This window comes from Hoplias malabaricus, chromosome 3 (assembly GCF_029633855.1).
Source record: "Hoplias malabaricus isolate fHopMal1 chromosome 3, fHopMal1.hap1, whole genome shotgun sequence".
NCBI classification, from domain to species: Eukaryota; Metazoa; Chordata; class Actinopteri; order Characiformes; family Erythrinidae; genus Hoplias; species Hoplias malabaricus.
In genome coordinates, this window is record NC_089802.1 from 50555010 (window position 1) to 50575596 (window position 20587).

The following is a 20587-nucleotide window of genomic DNA, read 5'->3' on the forward strand; positions in this document are numbered from 1 at the left end:
GAATGGCTGTCAGTTAGACAATATCTAGCCCTGCCAAAGTATAACACAAACAACTGATTGCAGTTCCTTAAGCTGAACGGAATTATCTTCCACATTTAGCTTTCAGAGTCACGGAAGTTAGGATGAGGCAAGTACATGTAAACAACAGCAGCAAATGTGTGTGTATATATAAAGGCATGTCATGACACTTAGAACACCAGCTAAAGCTCTTCTGGCTGGTGCTTTTACACTGATACAGGACAGTGATGAGGTGTGATTGTTTATTTGAGCTGGTGTGGGGTCTGGTTTCAGTTGAGAACAAGGTATCGACAGCTAGGAAGGAAGACAGCCAATAAGCCCCTGTAGGCTCCTTCTTTAACAGAGCCAAACAATGAACAGAAAACCAAGCCTAATGTCAGCTAAAAGTATATATAGTACTGAACCATGGCACGGCAGGTACCACAAAGTTTCAAGGTCTTGGGCTTGATCCTTGGCTCACTGTCTGTGAAGAGTTTGGTGTGTGCTCCTCACTTCGGTGTGGGTTTCCTCCCATGTGAGTAGGTAGAAAGACTGTGTAAAATTGCCCTAATATGTTATTGTGTGTGGGACTGGAGTGTGTGATGCCTTGCAATGGGTTGGTTGAGGTTTCTGCCTTGTGTCCAATTATTCTTTGCAGGTTCCACACCCACCGCAATCCAGATCATGATAAAGCTGTTACAGAAGAAAGAAAATACATATTTGTGGTGGTTAATTATCAGCGAAAATTAAGTAACAATGTGGCTCATTTCTCTGTTGAGAAGGAGGTAGCGTTCTTTTAGAGCAACAGGATCCAGCATGTAAGCGAGAGCAAGCAGAAGCCTCTTGCTTTCTTCTGTGTTTGAATTAGTGTGTAATCTCAAAATTAAAAATACATAAATCCACAACAATAAACAGTAATCACTGATGCTTTTGTTTAATAACATCAAATTATCTTTAAAAAAATTAATAAATACTATTTCTCATGTCAGTCTGTCCTAGTTTAAGTGGTTATATTTGCTGATTCTGATTTGGTACGCAAAGTACTTGGCACCCCATGCATTTTCAGTGGATGTAACACCGCATAATGTAGTTCAACATGAAGTAGAGCTCCATATGTTTTCACAGGCATCTCTAGGAATAGCAGACCGCTTTAAGTAAGTGGTCAAATGTTTGGAAGAGCTGCGAGGTAGGTGAGGTCAGCCTGGCAGAGTTGGAATTCACTTGGTTCTCCAGTGTGTGTGGGCATCACCATCTGTTTATGGAAAACACAGAGGCAAGGGGCTAAACAAAGCTGGATGTGCACTCCTAGGTGGCATTCTTTCTAAAAATGGCTCGTTATTTTCGGCTTTTGACAGCTCAGGGACCCACAGTGATATTAATATTATGTCCGGGGCTATATTTTTGAGGAAATATGTAGGATGAAGTTTTTTTTTGTTTGTTTGTTTCTCGTTTAAACTCTTAAATGCTTACAGTCTATATTCAGCCTTCACTTCAATTTCTAACTCGATGTAATCAATGAATTAGTGGATGTTTCCTGGGAGAAACATTAGTGGAATTCCCATTTAAGACTGATACCTGAGACGGAAGCATGGTGTTAAGGAGCTTAATTCATATCAGTTTGTAATAATATGTTTATGAGTGGCGGATTGTAAAGGATCTCTAAGCACAGAGCCGCAGCAGGACGCTGTCCAGTTACATAACTATTCCCCAGATATCAACCAGTCCACATGATGTAAGAGAGTGAAAAGCAACATGTTTTTTTTTTTTTACCTCCTCTGTCCTTTCCTTCTCCCCTCTCTCTCTCTCTGTCTCTCTATTTCACTCTCCCTGTCTTTCCTGGTCTTATTCCTTTCTCTGGCTACCCCCCACACATTGGTCATTCGTGCTGACCTGCCCAGTTGGACGGCTCATTAAGGTGGTGCAATAGTTGCATGGCCGCAGTGGGTGGAGAGGCTCTTCCTCCGTGTGGAGGTGTTATGGATGCACAGTGTGTGTGGAGGTGTTACGGCTGTGCAGTAATATATGAAAGTGTACCTGTGTGTGTGTGAGAAGAGAGTGTGAAGCAGATGAATAATGGAGAGAGATGTGTTTTTGTGTGTGTGAGTGTGCGCGTGTAGTGTTTTTTAGAATGATTTATGAAGTGGCTCTGCTGGATGTTCAGCCTCAGCAGTGTCCATTGATGTAGACCAGTGTGTGTGTGTAGTCGCAGTAAAGCGTCCAGTCAGGAGTCTGTTTACCATCCACATGTGTCTCCCTGCATACACACACACATTTACATTTAGAACACACTGTCATACTGTCATCTCTAGTAAATTACAAGTGGGCTTGAGATGTCTTAAAGCATTAGAACCTCGTTCAAGGTCAGGAGGAAAGGAGGGGAAAATATATATATATGTATTTTTTCCACCCGCAACACTCTGCAGTACAGCTCAGACTAATGACTGTTCTCATAAGTGATTAACATCTTCAGCCTTTCTCACTGTCGCTATCATTGAAAGTCGTCTTTGAGCAATAAGCTCACAGTGATGTGGTGTGATTATTATGATTCGTTAGGAAGCAATTCCAATCTCACAGTTTGAGGACATTCCTGAAATGGAGAGTGTAAACCCGTAGTTTAAGTTTTGCTGCAATAAAAGAAAAGGCTTTGGATTAATGTGTGAATTAGATGGCATCCAGCAATGAGAGTATTAGTGACGTCAGGTTGTGATGTGGGGAGGCACGGTTGTGGGTTTGAGGAGTTTGGTGTGTTCTCCCTGTGTCTGCATGGGTTTCCTCCGGGTGCTCCAGTTTCCTGCCCCATCCAGGGTGTGTTCCCGCCTTGCATCCAGTGATTCCTGGTAGGCTCCGGACCCACCGTAACCCTGATCTCGATAAGTGGTTACAGACAATGAATGGATGAATGAATGAAGGATGTGATGTTTATTTTGTTTTGCAATAAAAAACACCTCTCCTAAATATATTGAATGCTGCTTCCTCACTCCAGAGAAAGCAGTAACTCCTAATAGGCTTTATACCTCTGTAGCCCACACATGGCATTAAACAGAATGACCTTGGGGCCCTTCTTCAGCAATGATTTTACATTTTTGAATGGTGACTCAGAACTTACCAGACTGTTATGTGTAATATGCTGAACCCTGTTCCTGTTTTAGAAATGTGATGTTTATCTTCTCTGTGCCTGCAGCTGGTAGGCTTTGTGTGTGTATGTGTGTTTGCGTGAATGTGTGTGCGTGTGTTGGTATCGTTGGCATGTGGTGGTAGAAGCTTTGCTGCAGAGTCCCGGGTTAAACAGCACACTGACCTCCCAACAGCCACTATAAACACCTGCCACCACTGCTCTCTCTCCTACATTGCTTCTCACTCCATCACACTTTTCCCCACTGTGCTCCTCCTCCTCTTCCTCCTCCTCCTCTCTGCTTTTGTTCTTTACTCCCTCCATTCTCTCTCTCACTCTTCTGTACACAGGTACATCACTCCTCCTCCTACCTGCACTGTAATCAGCCTCTTTCTAATAAACACCCCCCATTTTTCTCTGTGCGCTGAGAAACAGGGGGGTAATACAGCAGATAACTAATATACACAAAGACAAACACTTGAAACAAGCATGGGATAGCATTCAATTATTTTAATGAGATTATACAAAAGTTCATATTAATTTGTATTAAAAACTATCTGAAAAGCCAAAGATTGGGGTGTGTATGTGTGTGTGTGTGTGTGTGTGTGTGTGTGTGTGTGTGTGTCTGTGCCCATGAATGTGAAAGACCCATGAGAGCTCACAGGGCCATGTAAATGGACAGACGGTGGACCATAAGGGGATATTTGGAGTCCTCCAAAAGAGAGCAGTAAGGAAGATGAGGATGAAGGGATAAAGTAAAGGAGTGCAGTCTATTAAAAGGATTTAAAGATTGTTCTGCTCTACACCGGAGACTGAACAGACTTCTCAAAGTCACTTTATAAAACTTCACCTTCACACTCTGCTGAAAGCAGAGCAAAGAATACAATGATCAGTAATCCAATTAGCCAAATCCCATTTACAAGTGCAGAGCACACTCATATTTATTCAGCACATAATAGTGGTATGTTTATTGGTATATTGACTTCAGTCTCTAATCCCATTCTCCTTTCCTTTCCGTTTAATGGAATAAAGATAGGATTTACTCATAATTAGTTTTTATGATTTGACATTTATTGACCTTTATTTATATTTATTTAAAGTTCAGTTGCATATACTTTGTACTGTCTCTGAAAACTTCTCAAAGGTTAAGCCATAAAGGCATTTGATGTTTCCCTGAATAAAACCAAGGTATATATTTTTAAAAACATGCATTACTGTGCAAATGTCTGAGACCACACTTAATTTATTTCCAGTAATAAAAGACATTATTCATTTCTTCATTCATTGTCTATAACCGCTTATCTAGTTCAGCGTCGCAGTGGGGCCGGAACCTACCTGGAATCACAGGGCTCAAGGACACATGCTGGAGGGGTGTGGGGGTGGGGGTGGGGGGCAGTCTTTAACAGGGTGACACACACTCACACATTCACTCACACTCTCACACCTAATGACACTTTTGAGTAGCCAACATGTGTTTTTGGACCTTGGGAGGAAACCCATGCGGACACCGGGAGAACAAACTCCTCACAGACTCCAGGTCCAGTGTGAGAGCGACACTACTTGTTGCGCTGCCATGCCACCCCTTAAGTGAAAAGATGTGATTTTTATTAGAGTCTTGCAAAAGGAAAGGGAAGTTCATACATGCTTCCCTTAAAATCAAAAATAAAAATGCACAGGTGTTTTGGTACATCCTTTCATTTTGAGAAGACCATTTTCACAACACTGTGGTTAATTCATTGATCATTATTAATATTGTTATTATTATTATTATTATTATTATTATTATTATCAATAGTAGTACAGTACTGTACAAAAATTTTAGATGCCAGAGATTGAGATTTAAAAAGCTATTTATCTGAGCAGTAAGTGTTTATTTGCTAAACAACAAAGAAACAACAAATAACACCCAACATTAGAATAATAAATATTATTTGAGGTTATCATCCAATACCTAGTTTTCATTCATTCGTTCATTCATTCATTATCTGTAACCGCTTATCCAATTCAGGGTCGCGGTGGGTCCAGAGCCTACCTGGAATCATTGGGCACAAGGGAATACACCCTGGAGGGGGCAATACCTAGTTTTACCAGTTAATAAATAATGATTTTAAATAATGTGTGCTGCTGATTTAACAAATTCATGCAATCAAGGAGAATCTGAACAAAACATTGTTCTTCAAACTCACTCTCACCTACTACTTTATAGAAAAAAATATTATCTTATATTTCTTATTTGTTTATATTATTATTTTTTTATTTACTGTGATTATATATAACTTTATAAAAGCACCATGTATATTGAGAAGACATTAGTTTAAATATATATAATTATCTTAGGTGCCTAAGTACAGTGCCCAGTACTGTATATTATTAGTATTATTTCTTTTGATCAGTTTGGGAACACTACTGTAGGGCTTTTTTCATAAAGGAACATACACAATCCTTTCACGAGAACTGACTGAAGCCTGCATAAACATCTAAAAGTGATGCAGTTGAATAATCAGCATCAGGACGATGCATCAGAGGACATTGATGTGTTTTTAAACCCAGTGGTCTGTTGTCGATAAAATCCTGAGCGCTGTTTACGGTATTTGACAGCGATGTCTCTGTCTCCAGGCCTTCTGCTCTTAACTGTTTGAGACACAGTTTCTTTTCCCTCAACTCCCTCAGATCAATTCCCTCAAATCATCTCATGAATTATTCAGCTCCACCTTCCCCGTCCTCTTTGATCTTGGCATTGGTTGTGGTTGTCCATGGCGACTGTGTTTAATGCTTGTCGATATGTGGACAGCCGCAAGAATGTGCATGTTGAGTCAAAGGGAAAAGTACTACAAACACACCGTATGAAGGATCTGTGGACACCTGCTCATCAAACGGCTCTTATCGACTGAAGGGTATTGTTAATAAAGAGTTTGTTTTCCTTTGCTGCAGTAATGGCTCCTGCTCTTCTGGGAAGGCTTTATGCAAGGTGTTTCAAAATATTTCTGTTAGGTATTGCTTGTATTCAGTCCTGAGAAATGAGGTCATGCACTGTAATTAGTTCGTTTCATAGTTTCCTGTGAAGGTTATACACAGTCTAAAATGTCTACAGTGGGTAAATCTTAATTTAGCCGAATTAAGTCATTATAAGAGGTGTCTACAGGCTTTTGGGAATGTAATGTATTTGCTAATAAACCAGGAGAACCAGGATAAGGCTCTTTTAATGACATCAATGGGATTGTTTACAGTGTAGCATTGTCCAGTAGTAAGGTGCTGCTTGGCCAGAGTAACCTTACAAGATTTTAGATACACTTTCTTTGTTATTGTTTCGTTTTCCTGTCTTTTCCATGGCCTTATTATCTGTTTTAGTGATCTACACTCAGGTCGAGTGATTTGACAGATTGTATACACATGCTCAGACTGATAGAATGAGAGAGGGGCGGAGATGAAGAGAGACAGAATCCTATCATCTTAAGGTGGAGTTGTAGTTTCAGTTAGTATTCATGCCACACATTTACCCACATGATATGATATAAGTTCTGCCCACTGACCCAGTTCACTCTCTCTCTCTCTCTCTCTCTCTCTCTCCTTTTCTATCTCTATCTTGCTCTGTCATCCACTCATACACGCTCCTTCTCTTAGTCTCTCTGGTATTAATTCGGCCTGGCTGGCAGATCAAAGAAAGGCAGGGTAAACACAAACAAAACACGTCAAGTAAACAGAATAGAGGAGCCCATCAGAGGACCTGCTGCTTTCATTACGATAACCACACACTCCACACACACACCTCACACTCCGCAACGCTGCATCGCTCTTTTTCCACAGACACAAAAAAATATCTCCACATCCGCGTTGCTTTGCTCTCCCTGCTATCTAGAGGCCTTATTATCTATCTGTGAGTGTACACAGTCAGATGCCCTGGGCGGAAATAGTGTGTGCTCTATGATGACAGTCTAATTTGTGAAGTCTGCTGTTTGATATTTGTTTTTCCACTGCTCATCGCTCTTTTCAGGAGCCATTTTATCTCCCACTGCTACGGCTGGACTAGTTTTATCAAAGTAATAATTATGTCAGATATCAAATTGTAATATTTCTGCTATTACCCTAAGTGTAACAGATCAGCCAAGCCATGTTTTTTTTCCCCTCTAATTGTGTTGTTGAGTGTCGCACTGAAGCCATGAGGCTAACAAGCACTGCAAGCTCACATCACATTATAGTTTTGAGTATTGTCGCTCTCAGATAAAACAACTGTATCTCAAAACGAGTAACATCCAGAATAAGGAAAAGGGCAGTTTGCAAAGGGGATATAGATGTAAAAGTATTTTCACTGCAGGTGGTTTAAAGCACATCTATAAGTCCATTCATCCTGACACATCCCTCGCTGGGTGACACACACCCTCACATTCACTCACACACTCACAGCTATGGACACTGTTGAGCAGCCAATACACCTATATACAAACAACTTCAATTTAAAATGCAAAAGGCACTCTCGAGTTAGACTGTTTGTCCATTCTCGCCTCTGTTATAAGAGGATAAACTCCTTATGGAGATGAAGTGCTCAAAGCTAATGAAAACACAGTGGTTTATAATTACAGGTGATTATACACTAATGCAATGGTATTTTGTACTACATTTTATTTCTGCTGACAGATATGTACCCTGTACTCTGATATGTACTCTGGGGGGACCAGACATATATTAACAACAATAGAATCTGTGAGCTTTATAAATATGCATTAACATCAAATCACACAGCAAAACGAGAACTGATAATTACATTAGTCACCTTAAGATTATAATTCATAAATATAATAATAGTCATCATTCAGATATGATGAGATTATCAGAGGAAACTGATTATAGATATGTCAGCCAGCCTTGGCTAAAGGAGAAGTTACCTTTCCAGTCTGCTCTGCTTCTCCAGCCCTGCTCTTTGAGTTACGGAGGAAGATAGACAGAACTGGAAAGAGTGCTGAGGAAGGAATAACAGAAAGAGGAAAACACTTCTTCTCATTCTTACTAACCTTACTCCCCTCTCTCTCTCTCTCTCTCTCTCTCTCTGTTTTTAATGTTTTTGTATGCCACCCTCTCTCTCTCTCAGACTGTGTGGGCAGGCAGGCTGATTTATTAGTGTTTGATCTTCTCAGGTAGATTTACATTTTAAATGAGCTTCAACCCTTCGGTTAATATCTAGCTCTCTCTCTCTCTCTCTCTCTCTCTCTCTCTCTCTCTCTCCTCTGTTAAGGAATACAGTGTAAAATAGTGCATTGTAGCATTAAAATTCTCTGTGAGATTCTGCCGGACTGCTGTGAATGTGTGGGGAAAAAAGTGTGAAAGTGTGTGTGCAAGTTCGTGTTTATTGACCCAGTGTATTGAATTGAGATTTCAGAGATAAACAGCTCTGGTACACGCTCAAACACACACACACACACACACACACACACACACACACACACACACACACACACAGATCATTCCGTACAGTTATATATGTAAATATATCGAATAGATTTGTTTTTTCATGGAGATTATAATGTAACATTTTCTTAACAAACGTTTAAAAACTAAAGTTTTTTTCTTAACAAATTGCTTTTAATTAATTTATTTATTTTTAACGTTTAATGCTTTGACTATACAAATGTAATTTTTTCATGTCAATAAAGCACATATTGAACTTGAGCATGTCCTGTGGTATAAAATAAACATAAAACAAAGCTGGGATTTCCAAAAGCACCTTAGAACAAAGACATTTCTTGAGCAGCAGAGTGAGAATCTCACTGAACACTCTCTATCTGTTAAGATGATCTTAATAATTAAGATGTTTTGGGGAAATTGGGCCCAGATTTGTATTATCACTGTACTGCTAATATTATGGCACTACAGCAACACCAACTTCAACTTCAAGTAACAAATACATTGTCTAAAGTTGCAGTTTTCAGTTATTTTCTAGGTCCTTATTCACATTTTCTGTTCCACCTTAACTGGTTGAACACATTGCACTGGCTGATTAACACTGTGTCCCAAACCAAACCTGACTGTACTTTAACATCTATAGTGCCTTTCTGATAATGATGTATTTTTATACTCTATGCATGTTGGTTTCATTTTTATTTACATTTAATATAGCAACACATGATATAAATCCAGTACAGTTGATGTGTCAGATTGGACAGATTTTATTCTCATATATTAATCTCTTGATATTAAAACATGCAAAACCCACTGAAAAATGTTTTAAATCAAAATTTCGCTCTTGACTGATAATGCACTCTTTTCACTTAAGAAAACATGGTATGATTAAGGTAATGAATTCACAGTTAAAGTAAAGGTTTTTACATTTTTCTGCTCATTTTCATATATTTATTAATTTTTTTTTTGCTGGACCACTTACCGGGCCAGCCTAGAAGAGACATTTTCACTGACTGACTGACTCTTAATGTTGAAATGTGCATACGCGATAGGAACTGTTAGTTCAGCCATATTTCACAGAGACAATTTAAGGTGGCACTACTACACGTCTGCTGTTAGTTCAGCCATATTTCACCTTCCAGTTCATGAACTAAATTTGGAACCTTTCGACATGTTTCCACCGACATAAACTGTTTCACGAACCAGAAAAATTAATTCCCAGCTGGAACCAAAGAACAGCATGTTCTCTCTCTCTCTCTCTCTCTCTCTCTCTCTCTCTCTCTCTCACCATGGCTCAATGATAGGAAATAAGTCAGGAACAAGCTCCATTTGTGTGTGTGTGTGTGTGTGTGTGTGTGTGTGTGTTTCTGGGGCTGTGTTTGGTGGAACACCATGCACGTTGGCCAGAGCCTCTGCTCAGCGTTGGTTAGTTCACAAGCTCAACTGGATGGCTCAGAGCTCGGCAACATTTACACACACATCTCACAGAGAGAGGAGGACTGCTGAATGTGTCTTGTTTCATGTGTGTCTTTGTGGTGGGGAAACATTTTGTGGCGTTAATGTGTTTATAAAACTCCATATTGCTGCGCACAAGCTCTTTAAACTTCACATGCTTTAACTTTTTACATTGAATAAATAAGTAATTGTAAATCTTAAAATCAACAAAATGTTCTTGATCATCTAGCATTTCTTTTTAAATAAAATGAACAAGAAAAACACTGATGCCGTTGTTACTATGAACAAAACTTTTCTGCTCCTTTTTTCGTTTCTGTATTTATTAGTCCTGCACTCCATATTTTCTGTACAACACAAATGCATAATAAATAACACATGTAAACAAAGACATTGATATGAATCACCAAGGCTTCTCCAGACCTTCCAATGACAAGGGTATGTATTTTGGGCTTTCCTGTTTTTGAAACACCTCTGTGACAATGGCTAATGGTGGGTTTATTTTGGGAGTGAAGGCATTGAGTAAATTGCTTGCCTCTGTCATTAATACTGAGATGTCCTGTGCTGTATGAATCAGTAATAAACACTGCAGTCATTCTGAAGTAATGGAACATTGCAACACTCACCCAGGTAAAACTGCTAAATCTAATCCTGTCTGAACAGGGCGTAAGCTTTCATATGGGTAATTCAGAAAAGTTAAATGCTGCACAAAATACCATGATGATATTAATGTTTACTGCAAGAAGGTTGCCCCAATTTCCTGTAATCGGTCACGCTGCACCCTGCAGACACATGGTTGGACAATGTTTCCGTTTGATTCAGTGCAAAGAGTTAGGTGTGAAAGCACCTTTAAACCTTTTAGTGATTTGTCATATAATCATACAATATTGAAATTGACAGTCCACAGTTTAAACCCAGCCCCTTTCTTATGTAGGGTTTTTAATATGGTTTAAGAACATTGGATTTATATATAAACCACCAGAGTAGCTCCACTGTTGTACAGTGTTCAACAGGTCAAACAAGAACTGCATTAATACAGAATTCAGGTGATATGGGATGCGTGTGAGTGTGTGTGCATCAGATATTTTATTATGGCTTACCAGATTTCAGAACTGGAGAGATATCCATTTAAAAATTGATGTTTGGGTGGGTTGTGTCCTTGATATCAGGCTCGCCAGTTAATGATAAATCTACACAGAGTCATCAGTCAAAAAGTTTGCCCAAAAGTGCATCCTTATGAAGTTTCAAAATCAAGATGACCCTTGATGGTTTTTAGATGCTGACACCAGTTTTCAATGTGGCTTTTTGACCTAGACATGGTGTAAGGGTAGCGGTTATGGAGCGCTTGTGCAAAATCAATATTTAAATTTGTATTGAAGACTTAACAAGCACGGCTGTCTCAGACTCTAATCAATAGTGTGAGCTTGGTGAGGTGATCCACCCAGTACCATTTTACGGTCATGGGGCATACAGCAATGGATTTGTTTCACTGACCATAAGACCACAAATGTAGCACAAACTACACACAAGCTACACACACACACACACACACACACACAGAGCAATTGCATTGATACACATTCAGATTTTGTAGATTTATATATCATGTCTTCAAACTTACTGATTTACATTATGGTCAATAGCCTTGTGGTGCCCACAAGGTGTGTGAAAATATATTGGTCCCTACAGGATGAGTGAAGCCTGGTACAACACACACACACACACACACACACACAGAGAGAATGGCATCCATGGTAAAACGCAACCCAAATGGTTTGGACTTTCTCTAAAGGTATTCTAAACCCTATTTAAATTCATGTCCATATTACTTGTGGTGAAGTGGACACATCATGCAATTTATTCTCACTGGATTTAACAAATTTAGCTAATAAACCATTCAAGCACATAGTAACAGGCAGCAACTGAAACAGTCTCTCTCTCTCTCTCTCTCTCTCTCTCTCTCTCTCTCTCTCTTCAAATTTTATTGGGCCTGGTCTGCTTGAAAATTGTTTGAGGACACAAGCAATGTTTACATACCCAATTCACATCTGAGACCCCTCCAAATGAATATAAATGACGCCTCTGAAATAGTGAGTGTGTGTGTGTGTGTGTGTCTGGCACAAGAACAGACACTGTTTATTTTGACTGACTTCTTCATCTTTCAAAGGCAGCTTCCATCCGTCTGGCTGGGTTTGGTCTGGACAGAGTATATCATAGAGCTCCACTTAACTCTCCCTCCCTTCAGTGAAGACAGCAGATCTCTGCTCACTTTCCTCGAAAAAGTGTATTCCATCTGTGTGCTGGCCTTGTCCTCCTCTGCTCCTCCACGCTCATCTTGTTTCTGCCTGGTTCCTTCAGGAAAAAAAAGTCTGCATTTTATTCTCTGTTCTTTTTATCCTTTTATTGTCTGAAGACTGAATAATGCAGTGAAACATGCTGTGTCAAGGACTGTCATTGTGTTTGGTTTATGGAATATTAGATATGCTTGAATTATTGAAATGTGTTCCACTATAGCGCAATTCCAGGAAGGCAATGTTGGTTTTAAAGCGCTTAGCCAAGCAAGACACCTTTTTTAGATCTATGCTGGTTCACAGCTCACTTATTATGACCCATAGGTCGCAGCTAATTGGCTTCTTTTTTTAGCTTTGGTGCACTGGGTAGATCTAAGAAGTCTGTGCGGAGTCTAATTGATGTGCACTATGGCAGCGAAAGGCCATAATGCCCTTAAAATGTGGGTGAGCAAATGCTAAATATAGTCCTTGCCTTCCCCAAGGTATGCACACAATGAAAGCTTAGCGGCGGTAGGTCTCACTGCTGGGATTTATGTTGGAGTCTCAGGGCCATGCATGGCCAAAGGGTCTCTGAGTATGAAAATAGCCATATTCTCACTGGGAGGAGACAAATATGAAGATTAGGGAAGGTTGAACGGAGAGGATCTCGTGCTCCGTTGTCACTAATGTAACTGCCAATTGTTTGCATGGTCATCTAACAGAGCGCAAAATGTTCAACACCTGCGAGAACATATTGACTGAGCACATTTTCAAACTTTCAAAATATGCAACTCACTCCTCACTTTGTTGGTGAAATATTCCATAGATGGAGTGAAGCAATTGATTATTTTCATATTTTCTGAATTCAATTCTGGATTGTTTTTGTGATGTCTTGAAAATGAACACATTTACATGTTTCTGCCTATTCAGTGGGCAGCACGGTGGCGCAGCAGGTAGTGTCACTGTCACACCTGGGGTTGGGTGTTTGAATCCCACTCCGGGTGACTGTCTGAGGAATTCTCCCTGTGTCTGTGTTTGGATTGGTGTGAGAGAATGTGTGAGTTTGTGTCGCCCTGTGAAGGACTGGTGCCCCCTCCAGGGTACACTCTGGACCCACTGTGATAAGTGGTTACAGACAATGAATGAACGCCTATTCAGAATAGAGCAGATTACAATTCTGAATATTTTATTTTACCTCTCCAAAAGTGTACCATTCATGAAGTTTGTCTTTTGACATAGATGATACAATATATGACCAAAAGGCATTAAACCATTTTAAGAAACTAATGAGCTTAGCTATTTCAGCAGCACTTCCCACATGGCCAAGCTGTCAAGAATGAGATCAGAAAATACATTGGATGGGTTTCTATGTCAAGGAGCTACACACAAGGTTTAGTTCACCATGCCCAGAGCCAAGCATCAGCAAGAGTGGTGTAAAGCATGACACCATCATACATCAACATCTAAGAGTCCAATAAGCAAACAGGTGTTTGGATAATACCAGCAGAACACCATTTTCCTGAATGCAGAGATACCAGCTCTAAAGTTAGGCTCAAGTGGAATAAGAACCTGAAGATGTGCTGTTACCCTTATTTTGACTGAAGGAATATGTTAATGCTGTGTCATCTGGTGACATTCTGGAGAATCGTGTGCTTTCAGCTTGATGGCAGCAGTTTGGAGAGGGTACTTTCATGCATCAGGATGGCAGTGCCCTTGTCCAGAAAGAAATGATTTGCTGTGGTTTAATGTAGAATTTGAGACTGGCCTGCACAGAGCCCTGATTGCAGCCCCATCCAAAACCTTTGAGACGAATCAAGAATGTGAGCCAGCCTTCATCACCCAACCTCTGTGCCCCAGTCTCAGTAATGATGCTCTTGTGGCTGAATGGTAGCGAATCCATGCAGTCATGCTCCAAAATGTAGTGTAGCTTCTCTGTGCAGAAGGGTGGATGCTTCTTTAGAAGCAACAGGGCACCGACTCTGTATTAATACCTGTAATTTTGAAATAAGATGCCCATCAAACACATTTGGTTGTGATGATCACATTTGGTCTGTCCCAAAACCTTGCCTAGGCATTGGCTACATAGGCATTCGGCGTATGGACGTCTGTCCTCATGAGGCAGATTATTGAGGCGCTCTATTTAGAGAGTGATTTCTTGGTTTCACGGTTGTTTCTGCTCAGTGCATGTGACCACTTTTTAATTACCTCAGTGGCTAACGTCGCCTCAGCATGTCAGCGTGATGGATTCTGCTCTTCATTTTTGTTTTTTTGTGCGATTTTAATTATTTTTGTTCTGAAAGTAGGGCAAAATAGATGGGGTTGCTTTAGATGCTGCCTTAAAATTAATCCAGATTAAGGTATCTCAGTAGGTCTCAGGTAGGTGTGTTTCAGGTATAATCACAGAGCATGACTTATTGTCTTCAGCTCAGATCTTGGAGGGTATTTTTTTTTTAAAACCTTGGGTCTGTGAACTTGACTTTGTATTCTATATATACAGTAAGCAGTAAGGCAGGATATGACTCACTGGATGGACACAGTGGCTTGCTGAAAGATTTTGAATAGGACTGGCTCACCTGAGGCACCACAGTGAATTAAAAGACTGCCATGAGAAAGTAATAAATCTTCTGAGAATAAAGAGCTGAACTCATTTCCAAAAGCCTCTGTGAAATTTCATACCAATTAAACAATCGCACTGTCCTGCTCAATACCAAAGGTGTTTAAAGACATGAATCGCTTTCTGCCCATAAGCCAACCACAGTCATTAAAAAGTTAAACACACTGCAGGCTGCTGTGCTCTGACAAAGCTGCTTATTCCTGTCTGGAGAGTGGCATGGCTGCGCTTTGGACCAGCACTCTGGCATTTTCAGCTGTAATTGTGCACTGCAGGGAGTCAGTCTTCAGGCCTGGTGTCCAGCGGAGAAGGTCGGAGGCAGAGATAGGGGCAGGCGGAAATCATAGGGCTCTGAGGCTTTAATTAAACATTGTTAACTTCAGTACCAGTCTTCCGACTCAAATTCAAATCACACTCTAATGTCTGCAGGGTGTGTTTAGTAGATATTTTAACATCCTTGTTTGATAAAGCTGGCTTCCAGAAACAGAACAGAACAAAACAAAACAAAGAAAAAATGCTAATTTTATCACTTCTATAGTTAAAGTTTAGTATACTCTTCTCTTCATTGGCTGTTTAACATGGTGTGTGACACGCCACAGGACTTTGTAGTCTTATTCAGATCTGATTATCAGGGGTGTGTTTCTACATGTCATCTTACTCCCCATTCATACCCAAATAGCAACAAAAATTCACAAAGTCTTATTTTCTAATTAATTGTTATGAATTATCTTACGATCTTAGACCAAATTCTGATTATATTATGTAAAGAACAGAATAGAATAGAAACCTGTATATGCTTCTTCTTTGTACCTGTAAGTACTTTTATAATCTTCCCTTTAATCATCCTGTGACTTTTTTAATTGTCTTTTAATTTTCCTCCTGCTAATGCTTTCCCAGTGGAATGAGGATGAGATGAAGTTCTGTCACCTAAATCCCAAATAATTTGGGAAATATTTCATCTGCAGCAGATAAATTAAGATGGATATATGCTAGGAGGCTAAATACAACATTTATCCACAGTCAAAATCCTTTCTTTTCAATATTATATGACTTCTGCCTGGGAAATCCTGAGTGTTTCCAGACTTGATTCGGCGGTTGGTGTAAAACAGAAGATCATTTGGCCTGATGATTTTCTCCTGCGAGAAGACACAGAAATGGCCAATCTCAATGCAAATAAAAATCACAGAATAGAGTCTGTTTTTACCCCGCAACCTCCAGTATATTAATTCACATCTAAATTTATGTTATAAATCTTAACGTATTGCCTTTGTGTTAAAAAGGACCTCTAAGAAATTGTTTTAAGCTGAACACACAGATGCCCCCTGAACACACAGATGGTTAGGGAACAGGGCAATTAACCAGAAGGTTGCCAGTTTGATGACTGAACTGCCCTTGAGCAAAGCACGTAACCCCCAACTGCTCCCCGGGCGCCGTGGCTAGGACTGCCCACTGCTCTGGGCACTGTCCCCTAATGTTCACTAGTCTGTGTCAGTGTGTGTTTCACTGCACGGATTGGGTTAAATGCGGAGAACAATCTTACTTCTGATTTTAAAAAAATGTTTGAATCCTTCCTCTGTGAGAAGAAGAAAAAATACACCATGGTCTGAAAGAATGAGTAGATGCCAAGAAGCCATTCCTGAGGAAATAAAATACAAAAGAAGAAAAAAGGCCAATTTTACATATACAAATAGGCCCTATTCATATATACTAGGGCCCTAGTTCTAATTTGAGAGGGTGAAAAAATGCTGAAGTTTGAAGCTGTGGAAAAATATTGCTGTTTTTTTTTTTTTTTCTTTGAAAAACTGAAAGCAACTTTCCTGGTAAGAATGGAGAGTGTAGGGCTAAGGGTGGACACAGAAAATGTTGAATATTCATGTTCAGATTTCTGTCAATGTTTTAAATAAATAATTTTCTGTATGACAAAAATTACTTGTATGTAAATCAAATGGATATAAGGTGGTCCAGATTTTGCATAGCACTGAATATGATAAAATGGGCAATGATTTCAGATTCAATAAATAATGCAGAAATTAATAATGTGGCTAGTAATTTTACATTTGTTTGTATCTCTGACATGTAGGAAAACAGTAGGCACCTTTGTGTGTGTGTGTGTGTGTGTGTGTGTGTGTGTGTGTGCGCGTGCATGTGTGTGTGTGCGTGTGTGTGAGAGAGTGTGACTAGATGAATAGTACTGATTAAGAGACAGGCAGTTCTGCTCTTACTGTCCGCCTGCTACACTGTGCCATCAGATGCTTTTGTTCTTTTCCTCTAAATACAGGTCTCTGGGAGAGATTGTGTGTGTGTGTGAGTGAGAGAGGGAGAGTGAGAGAGGGAGAGTGAGAGAGTGAGAGAGAGAGAGAGAGAGAGAGAAAGAAAGAAAGAAAGACAAAATAGTCACTGTGTGCATGTCTCATTATATGCTCCCGGGTGGGCGTTTGCACTGTTTTTTGAGTGCGTTATGTGCATTGTGAATTATGTACTATATTAGAGGATGAGTGTGTGCATTGGGAGTTCAGCCATATCCTTACACACAATCGGCAGCTGTGTGAGCTGCTAATTCACAGATTAAATTATAATCCTTGATTGATTGGGAATGTGCAGAGATCTTGTGGGGAAAGTGTTGGTGATTGTAGAGGCAAGGGGACGTGCCGAGTTGTAATTCAATCAATCACTCTGTGACAAATGTAATCTGTGTTATGGTAATCAGAGGACAGTGGGATAAATGAGCTTCCATGCAGTGTGAAGGCAGCAGCACATGCCTGAAAATACAGCATGGGGCTTTTAGCCTGTCTGTTTGATCAGGGATTATTAGAGGAACTTCAGGACCCTTCAACATAAAATCCTTCTGCCATTTAACCATTGAGATGCCTTGACACAACCTTCTTAATATTTGGTGTAAATTTATGTGGCAAAGCTTAATTTGAGTTTTTTGGACTGTATTTATTGGTCCATTTGTCATGACAAAATGTGTCATGGTGTTATCAAATTATGTTCAAATAAGTAAATAAATAAATAAAACCAAGAAAATGGAGATAGGAGGTTTGGACCAGAAAGTGATGTACTCTGTCTGTACATAGAACTGAATAATATTTATTTTCAGTACCTTAAGCACGAGGACTAATATCAGACATAACATGCTCTAATAGAAGAACTCTTGTATTTTTTTTTGTTTGTTTATTTTTATTGCCATATGTTACTATAACCAACTATTTCTATAAACCAATCGCCTGAAACTGCAATAAAAACAAGAAACAGTTTTGTTGATTTTCTTGAAGTTTTATTTAACTCAGAAAAGTGCAATGAAAAGATTTCCAATACTTCACTGACATGCAACCCACTTCAAAAAGTTGGAACAGGGCCAAAACAAGAGTGAAAAGTTTATCGAATATTCATGTTCCACCCTTTTGAAACATTCCACTATAAGCAGAAGAGTATAAAAGTAGCATCTACTACATGTGGGTCGTGGCTCATCACTTTGTGCCAAACTTTAAGAGAGAGTTGTCAAACAGCTCAAAAAGAACATTTCTCAGCATATGACTGCAAAGAATTAAGGTCTTTCACTATCTACCATACATAATACATGAATAAACATTGATTTGACTCGATTTGATGACATTGTGAAAAGATTCAGAAAATCCAGGCAAACCTCAGTCTATGTAGAGAAATTGGGGGCAGTAAGAGTGAAGGAACAATGCTGTCTCCTCCCTCAGTCCATTGCTGAAGTGACATTCAAATACTCCCCAAGCGCCATGGATGGCTGCCTGCTGCTCCAGGTGTGTGTTCACCGCTTCTGATCATGTGTGTGTGTATTCGTTGCTACAGATGGGTAAAATATAAAGGTCAAATTTCATTACACTGTTGCACAATGAGACACAATTTGTTTTCAGTTCAATATACAAGTAGAATTTTCTGGAAATGGGTTTGTATGTAGTATGTTCTATATTTGTTTGGAGTATACAGGGTGAGTCAAAAGGCGCAGGATATCCTTTTATCTTAATACCCCAGCAAGTAATGAGTGAGGGGCCTATCTTTTAGGCTATGTCTAGAACATGGTTGCCATCTTGAATGCCACCATATTGGATTAAGAGCAAGTTTATCCAATGTAAAGGTGGTCATATAGTATATCAAAAAAATAAAAGTGTAATTTTTAGGGTATTCTAATTTAACACATTAATTCAATGTTGTTCGGAAATTAATTTATTTTAGGGCAATGTTTGATGAACATATGCAAAATCAGAGATATATATCTGATGTTTTTCAGGTTAGAGTAAAACACCAGTCAGAGAACTTTTCACTATTAAAACTACTTACACAGTCGAATATTATTCTGCTGTATCAGAAACTGTCTGGCAGTGACACAAGCCGGCCTCAGACTTTTGACTCCTTCTATTGTGTGGCGTTTTGGGAATGTCTGATTTCATGGTTATTATTGAAGGTTAACACAGAGCAGTGGCATCTTCACTGTCCTGTCTGTTCCTGTTATATCAGATCTACCCTCAAATATCACATTAGCATCTCCCAAGGAGCACCTCCATTCTTCTGCATAGTTCCTCCATTTCCATTCAGTCTCCTAACACTCACACCCTTGTGCTTTTCTCTTTTGAAAAACTGGCTTGATTTAAGTTGCTGTAGAAGTTCTACCCTGAACTCAGCCATTTTGATTCTCTCTTCTTAGCTGTATGCTGTATCCTTTTCTATTTCAGTCCAAGATATAGACCTTCCTCACATCAGTCAAGGTAAAAAGTGCTACTGTTAAGTATGAATCAGACTTTGTGTGACTCAGAGGAAGCAAGTGTAAATCCTCACCAGATCAGTGCTACTATGATGTGAGAGAAAAGCCTTCACAACATATGGCTGTCTTAAATTTAAAGCATAAAATATCAAAATGTCATATTTGAAATTAATTGAAATAACATTTTTATCCAAAGGGTCCATTTTGACCAGGTATCCTGCAGTGACTGACATTTTAAAGCTGTTATGAGGAGAGTTCCAGAGGAGAGCTCCACCAGAGAACGGTAAAGGTACATTATTGGTACATTATTGGTCACTAAAGGTACAAAGAGTGTAAATGTACCTTTAAAGGTACAACAGTGGTTTTAGAGTCAGGTTTTGTTCTCTAAAGGTACATTTCATTCTCTTCTTCAGAAGAAGTGAGTACATGTAAGATTTCATTCTAAAACTGTGTAAAATAAAACAGCATAAAATTGGGCGTGTGAAATCAACACATTTTGAAATTCTACAATTGTTCCCTAATTAAAGGTACTGTATATGTACCAACCCAGTGACAGTGCACGGCTTCACGCTCTATAAGAAAACCTAAAGCTCAAGCCGCATCATTTCTCAGCACAGATATGCATATCATCTTCCCTAAAATATAATGAACATAGTTCCTTTGGCAACTCCCCACTCTTAAAGCATGTCCACTTAGCTTCTGTTTACACACCAGGTTTGTCATGAACCAATTTTTAAATTCCACCATATATTTTCTGAAGGATTGCGATCTGAAAAGTATGCTGGCCATACCGATGAGTTGCAATGACTTTCCTGAAGAAAAGCCTTAAAAGTTTATTCCCTATGGCAGGATGATTTATTACCTTATGCACTGACCTGTTGAGGTAATGATTGCCATCTTCCCTGGACATGCAACTCTAAGTTGTAAGTGAGTGGGGAAATCAGATTTTTTTTCACCTTTTGTAGGTTTCATTAGAACAGAACCAGATAAAATCCAACATCATCTCGTTGGCCAGTGCAATG

At 39.4% G+C, this 20587-nt stretch overlaps 1 protein-coding gene across 1 annotated transcript in view; it reads left to right on the plus strand.

Annotated features, from left to right (window-relative positions):
* The window catches only part of tex264a (testis expressed 264, ER-phagy receptor a), a 91416-nt gene that overhangs the window by 19222 nt on the left and 51607 nt on the right, over positions 1 to 20587 (plus strand). The window lies entirely within an intron of this gene.